The sequence below is a fragment of the Lactuca virosa genome, chromosome 1 (genome assembly GCF_052849685.1).
Source record: "Lactuca virosa cultivar CGN04683 chromosome 1, Lactuca_virosa_CGN04683_v6, whole genome shotgun sequence".
Taxonomy (NCBI): Eukaryota; Viridiplantae; Streptophyta; class Magnoliopsida; order Asterales; family Asteraceae; genus Lactuca; species Lactuca virosa.
In genome coordinates this window covers 130113854-130119853 of record NC_136426.1, presented here as the reverse complement: position 1 = coordinate 130119853, position 6000 = coordinate 130113854, and positions in this window count along the sequence as shown.

Below are 6000 nucleotides of genomic sequence, written 5' to 3'. Positions count from 1 at the left end.
TCCTACTACTGCTGCTCTAGTCCTGGCTATTGGACATGGGAAGGGGAAAAAGAGGAAAGCTCCCTCAAAGAAAAACTGGAAGGGAAAGTCTCATGAAGGGTCTTCTAGTAGTCCAAAAGGTAAATCCGGTACTTCTCCCCCTCATGCATCAGATCGAAAGGAGACAACGCGCTTCTACTGCCAAGACAAGGGGCATTGGAAAAGAAACTGCCCCAAATACTTGTAGGAATAAAAGGATGGAAAGATCAAGCCTACCTCGGCAGGTATTTACATTATTCTGTCTAGAAACTCATCATATTATAATTCTTGTGTCCTTGATACAGGATGTGGTTTTCAAATTTTCTTTGACTTGCAGGGACTAAAAGAAAGTAGGAATGCGGAGCCTGGGAAGATGAACCTGATAATGGGAAATAGGAGATCGTCACCTGTTACCAAGATCGACATTTATTCTTTAATTAGTAATGGGTTGTGTTTAGACTTAAATAATTATTGCTACTCGTCAGAGATGACGATGAATATTATTTCATTTCATGGTTTGTACAGACACGGTTTTAGATATTCTTTCAATAATGAGAATGGTTCTATTAATGCTTATTATAATGGTGTATTTTATTTTGAAGCTTTACCTTGTGATGGTGTATATGAAACTATGATGGTTGTAGACAATTTAGGAATAGTGTGTTTCAAATTGATGTGTCTAATGTTTTACACAAAGCATGCTTGTGGCATTGTCGTCTTGGACATGTCAACAAGAAGCGCATTGCCCAACTCCAAAAAGATGGAGTGATGGAATCATTTGACCTAAGTGTTGCATTAATGTCTAAGTCCATAACTATAATTGGTAAGACTTGACCCGACCCGGCATGGTCCATTTGGGTTGCATGGCATCATGCATTTGGATAGACTATAATGAGAGAAATAACACGTAAGGTTTGTTAATATATTATAAGTTATAATATATTAATAAGATTATTTAATTAGTATTGATCAAGAATTAATCTAGAATTAATTAAGTGATCAAAAGAAGACTAATTAAATATATGGGTTGATTGTGTAAATCACCCATACTTGTATAGTGGGCTAATGCTCCATGGATTGTCAAGTTGGACTAAAACCCATAAGATGCTCCATGGATGCTCCATGGTATGTTTGAACCCATGGATCCAAGGAAATGGAAAGCCATGACAATTAGGGTTTACCCTAATTGTCACTAACTATATAAGCATCTTATTGTTGACAAAATCGGCCACTAGAGTATGATAATAAGGGCTAGCCGATTTTATGAAGTGTGATGTTCTCTCTAAGTTATTCCAAAAGCATATGATGTTGTGTGAACCATTTGAGGTGTCACATTGGGGCACTAGGCACTCAAGCTTCATGAAGTCATTCTACATCAAAGAGGTATGTAATTCTAACTTGGTATATTCATATTAATCAATGTTATTATGCTAGTTAGGATGAATACCTTGGAAAGTTCATATTTGTATGTATAATAGAGAAAACATAGATCCAAGGTATTAGGGTTGCATGTACACTTAGGAGTGTTAGAATGCTCAAAAACCAACAGTGGTATCAGAGCCTAGGCTTGTTTTCTTGTTATACTTGCAAAAATGGCTGAAAAATCGAATTTTGTTGCTGTCTGAACAGCAGACTCGCCGAGTCCAGGAAGGGACTCGACGAGTCCATGCCTTAAAAGTGTTCAAAACGATCCAACTCGCCGAGTTGGTTCATGCACTCGACGAGTTGGACCCCCTGACAGCATATCTTCGAGTTTTTTGGCTGGAAATGGACTAGGAACATTACCATAAGTTGTTTTTGAACCTATAAACCTGTTTTTGATGTGGTAATGTTCATGCTAATCCAATTTCAAAGATAATTCTCAATAGTTTCATGTTTTGTATTAGTTTAAAAGTTATGCTAATTACATGAAAAAGTTTGATCCTTGTTCATATGAGTTGCTTAGATTAATAGAAAAGTTAATTGATTATGTGTTTTCAATCCATTTTAATCTAAGAGTTGATTCTAAAATGTGTTTGTGTAACTTGTCCTCAAGTTACATGAAAGGTCACATTTAAGTTTCTTAAAACTCATAAAAGTTGGCAAAGGTTACAAAATGAAGAGTCTTGTCCTCATTAAATGGTTTTATGACTCCATAACTTGTCCTCAAGTTATGGAGGTTCAAGAGTCACTTCATTAAATAATAAAAATGTGTAACCTTAATTAGTTCCAAAAGTTACAAAAGAAGAAGAGTTACATTCTTTAATAGTTTAAAGTCTTCCATAACTTGTCCTCAAGTTATGGAACTTGAAGAGTTTTCTTATTTAAAACTACTTTAAACTCATAAGTTATGGAATTAATTAGTTTTGAATAGTTTCAAAACTTGCCCTCAAGTTTTGGAATTTGTAAAGTTTCCCTCACGAATACTTTAATTCCAAGTTAAGCCCTTAGAATTTTAAAAGTTAAAAATCAACCCTTATACTTTATAATATTATAAGTTAATAATATATATATATATATATATATATATATATATATATATATATATATATATATATATATATATATATATGTATAAGAGCAAGTCAGTCTTACCATTAGTAGGCCTCATTCACGAAGCCGGTCTATAAGGGGGGTATAAGGTTGTTGCCTATAAAATGGTAGCTTAATGGGTGTCCACTCTCACCCACCGCTTCCTTGACTGGTGGAGGGTCGTTAGTCGAACAGGTAGGACAAGGACTATAATTATCCCTTCATTAAAAGTATTAATGATAAATACTAAGTAACTAAACCTCTTATTAATTCCCAATCTTAGTTACTTAGGAAAATGTGAATAAGGTGCTAATCCATGAAATTACACTTTGCACTTTGTTTAAACCGTTAGTGGAGCGTGTGTGGTTAACCGGCACTCTAACCTGGATTTAATAAAGTAGGCAAAGGGTAACTTAATATTTATCATAGTATCGATGGAGCTCGTGTGGTTAACCGGCACATCGATTGAGGGGTAAATATTAAGGGTACCAAGTAATTTGCATGGTTACTTCACACCTTGTTTTGTGATCCTCGGCATCCCAGTCACAAAACCTGAAGGGCACACTCGAGATTGAAATATGCCATTGAAAAGTTCAATGAATCTCAAAAGATCTAGGAGTTTCAAATCCAAGTAAAACCTAATTAAATTATTTCGTTTTCATGGTGGAAATTGGTGAATCGTCATTCGCCTACCTTCAAATATTTTATAGCTTGGATTACGGCATCCCTCTTCCAAGTTATAAAAGTATTGTGTTGGGTCCTAGCCTTAATATCTCATATTGGGTGTTATATTAAGGACTTTAAATCAACTATCTTGAATATCTCCCAAAAGATGTCTAGTTCAGACATCTATGATCTTCCCAAATCTCTTGGAACTTCACTTCCTCCACCTCCTCCAATTATTCTCCCTAACCCACAAGTTTAAGGTCACTCAAGCCCTATTGACAAGCAAGGTCTATGTGTGATCGCATCTTGGAGATGAAGTCACATATTGACAAGCCGGAAGAGTTGGGTGTCAAAGTCTTAAGAAAGTTGGATGCTCAATCACTTTCTAAGTCACATAGTGAGTTCCTTTAGGACTTCTATGAAACAGACTATGACATGACCCTTAAAGATCTAATCTATTTGCTTGGTGCTGCTGAATCAGCAATGATTTGGAACGATAGTAAAGCAAATTTGATTAGAAGATCAACTTCCCAAAACTTTATGGACAGTGACAATGGTGACACTGGAAATCCAGAAAGAGGTTTCTCTTCCCAATGTAAAGGGATTGGCCATAGTCATCTCAGTTGACCAAATGGTAAAGAGAATGGCAAGTCTGTGATAGTCCAATACACCATTCCCAAAGAGTCCATGTGTTTCTCTTGCCAAAAGGAAAGGGCGTTGATTGCAAAGCTTCCAAATTTACCTAAGGATGTTAAAGTCAATAAGTTTGACTCTACATCAGGTAGAGCCCATTATCTAACTCTGTTAAGTTTCTATTATGAGATCCTCATTACATGATGTGACTGTGTCACATGTTGATGTTTTAAGAATCAAAGAATAGAGAGAAAGCTTAAAGGAAGTATATGCTGATTCTGATCGCGAAGGTGGATTTCGATCGCATCAGAATTTTGAGCAGTTGCTTAAGAAGTTATGATATATTGCTAAGGAATAGATAACAACAAGTTTCCATGTGGATTGTTAGGATAAGTTTTTCCGCAAAGTTTAAAATAAAAGAAAAGTGTTTAATTTTATTTATTTGAAGTATCCTTATAATGGCATTTGTGGAAAATTGTTGCTTATAAGATTCCACTGACAGCAATATTGGAAAATGGATTTGATTCTTTCATTTGTGGTAGTGTCTAAATTTACCAAGTCAGGAAAGTTCCTCATCGCCCAAGTTTCAATTGGACCGAAACTTGGAATCATGCAAGTTGAATAGTATGATGAATGAGAACTTTCAAGCATTGGAAAATAAAGACTAATTACTTGTTCACATGGATGTGTGAGTCAAGTAAAGGACTAAAGGGATCGAGTACACATTCTTGTGCACTGGTCAAGTCCACCACAAAGATCGATAAGACTATTCGTCATGATTTACTAAAGTTTAGTAAATATGGTTATACTTATAAGTTTAAGTATAATTCTGAAGCATTGGAAAAGTCTCGATGTATGGCAGAACGAATGAGAAGAATCAAATTAGGCAGAAAGATAAAAGTTTCTCAAGTCTAAAAAGATGGGAGAGTACTTTAATATCATGTTTTGTGATCATCTTAATGATTAAAGAACAATATCACAATTGGTCTTCTAAGGACATCTTAGTGCATTTTATGGCTAAGAAGAGGAGTCATGAATTATTGAAATGTTTAAATCAAGAAGATGAGTTATACCTCGTTTCAAAACAAGTCTTAGAGTCATACTCCAAGACTGTAAGTTGAGTGACATATCTTAAAGAAAGGTTAAAACACTTGTCAAATGTAAGAGTAAAAGTGTCCTACTCTTGTACATTTGAAATTGGTAAGTTGTGATGTTTTTGATAAAACAAAGACCAACTAAGGCCAATTGTGTGAAGTGTTTGTCTTGATTAGAATCCACACTATCTCTTGAATATTTGGCAAGAAAGTCTTATAGGTCAAGGAGACAGTGGGAGTCTAAAAGATCTTGAAAGGGTTTCAAGAAGTAATCAAGAATAAAACCTGTATTTCATCACTAGCACACAACTAGAGGTTTATAACCTATCGTGTTGACATTTCTGTGCCCATTCCAGTTAAAGTTGGCTTTGCATATGAGTTCTTAGAGTTCTCAGTTGGTTGCATAACAACTTGGAAGCAATGGCAGACCCTTAAGCTGCCAGGTGGTAAGAAATTAAGATTGAGTTCAGTCCATATGTGTTTGGATTTGTCATTATCCTTGTCTTGTGACTATGGTGCTGACGATTCACATGGATAAGAACACATACACCATAAAATCTAAGGGTCATAAAGTTTCTCTCCGATTCATGAAAATGATGGTGAGGAAACACTTCCACCAAGTAGATTTGAAGCAGATGGCAAAAGGTCTAAACAATTGAGACTATGATTACGGCATCCCTTTTCACAGTTCTGAAATTGTTTAGACACACATTCATGCTATCTAAGGAAAGGTGTATGATTTTGATAAAGTTTTATCAAAGCATCTCGTATCAGAAGTCTAGAAGTCCAGCTAATTTCTGAGTACATGTCAAAGCTAGTGGGAGCATAAGTGTTATGCTAATAATCATCATGTTAGTGGGAGCATGATAATTATGATAAGTATTGCAAGTTAGCAATGTTAATTATAGAAAACAAAAGTTTCAATTCGTGAGGCTGCAGGGGTTGAAAAAGTTGTTTTGCTATAATTAAGGGAGAGGATATACTTCATTTCAGTTCTAAAGGCTTAGATTGAGACCTTAATCATTTTTAGTCAAGAATATATATATATATATATATATATATATATATATATATATAT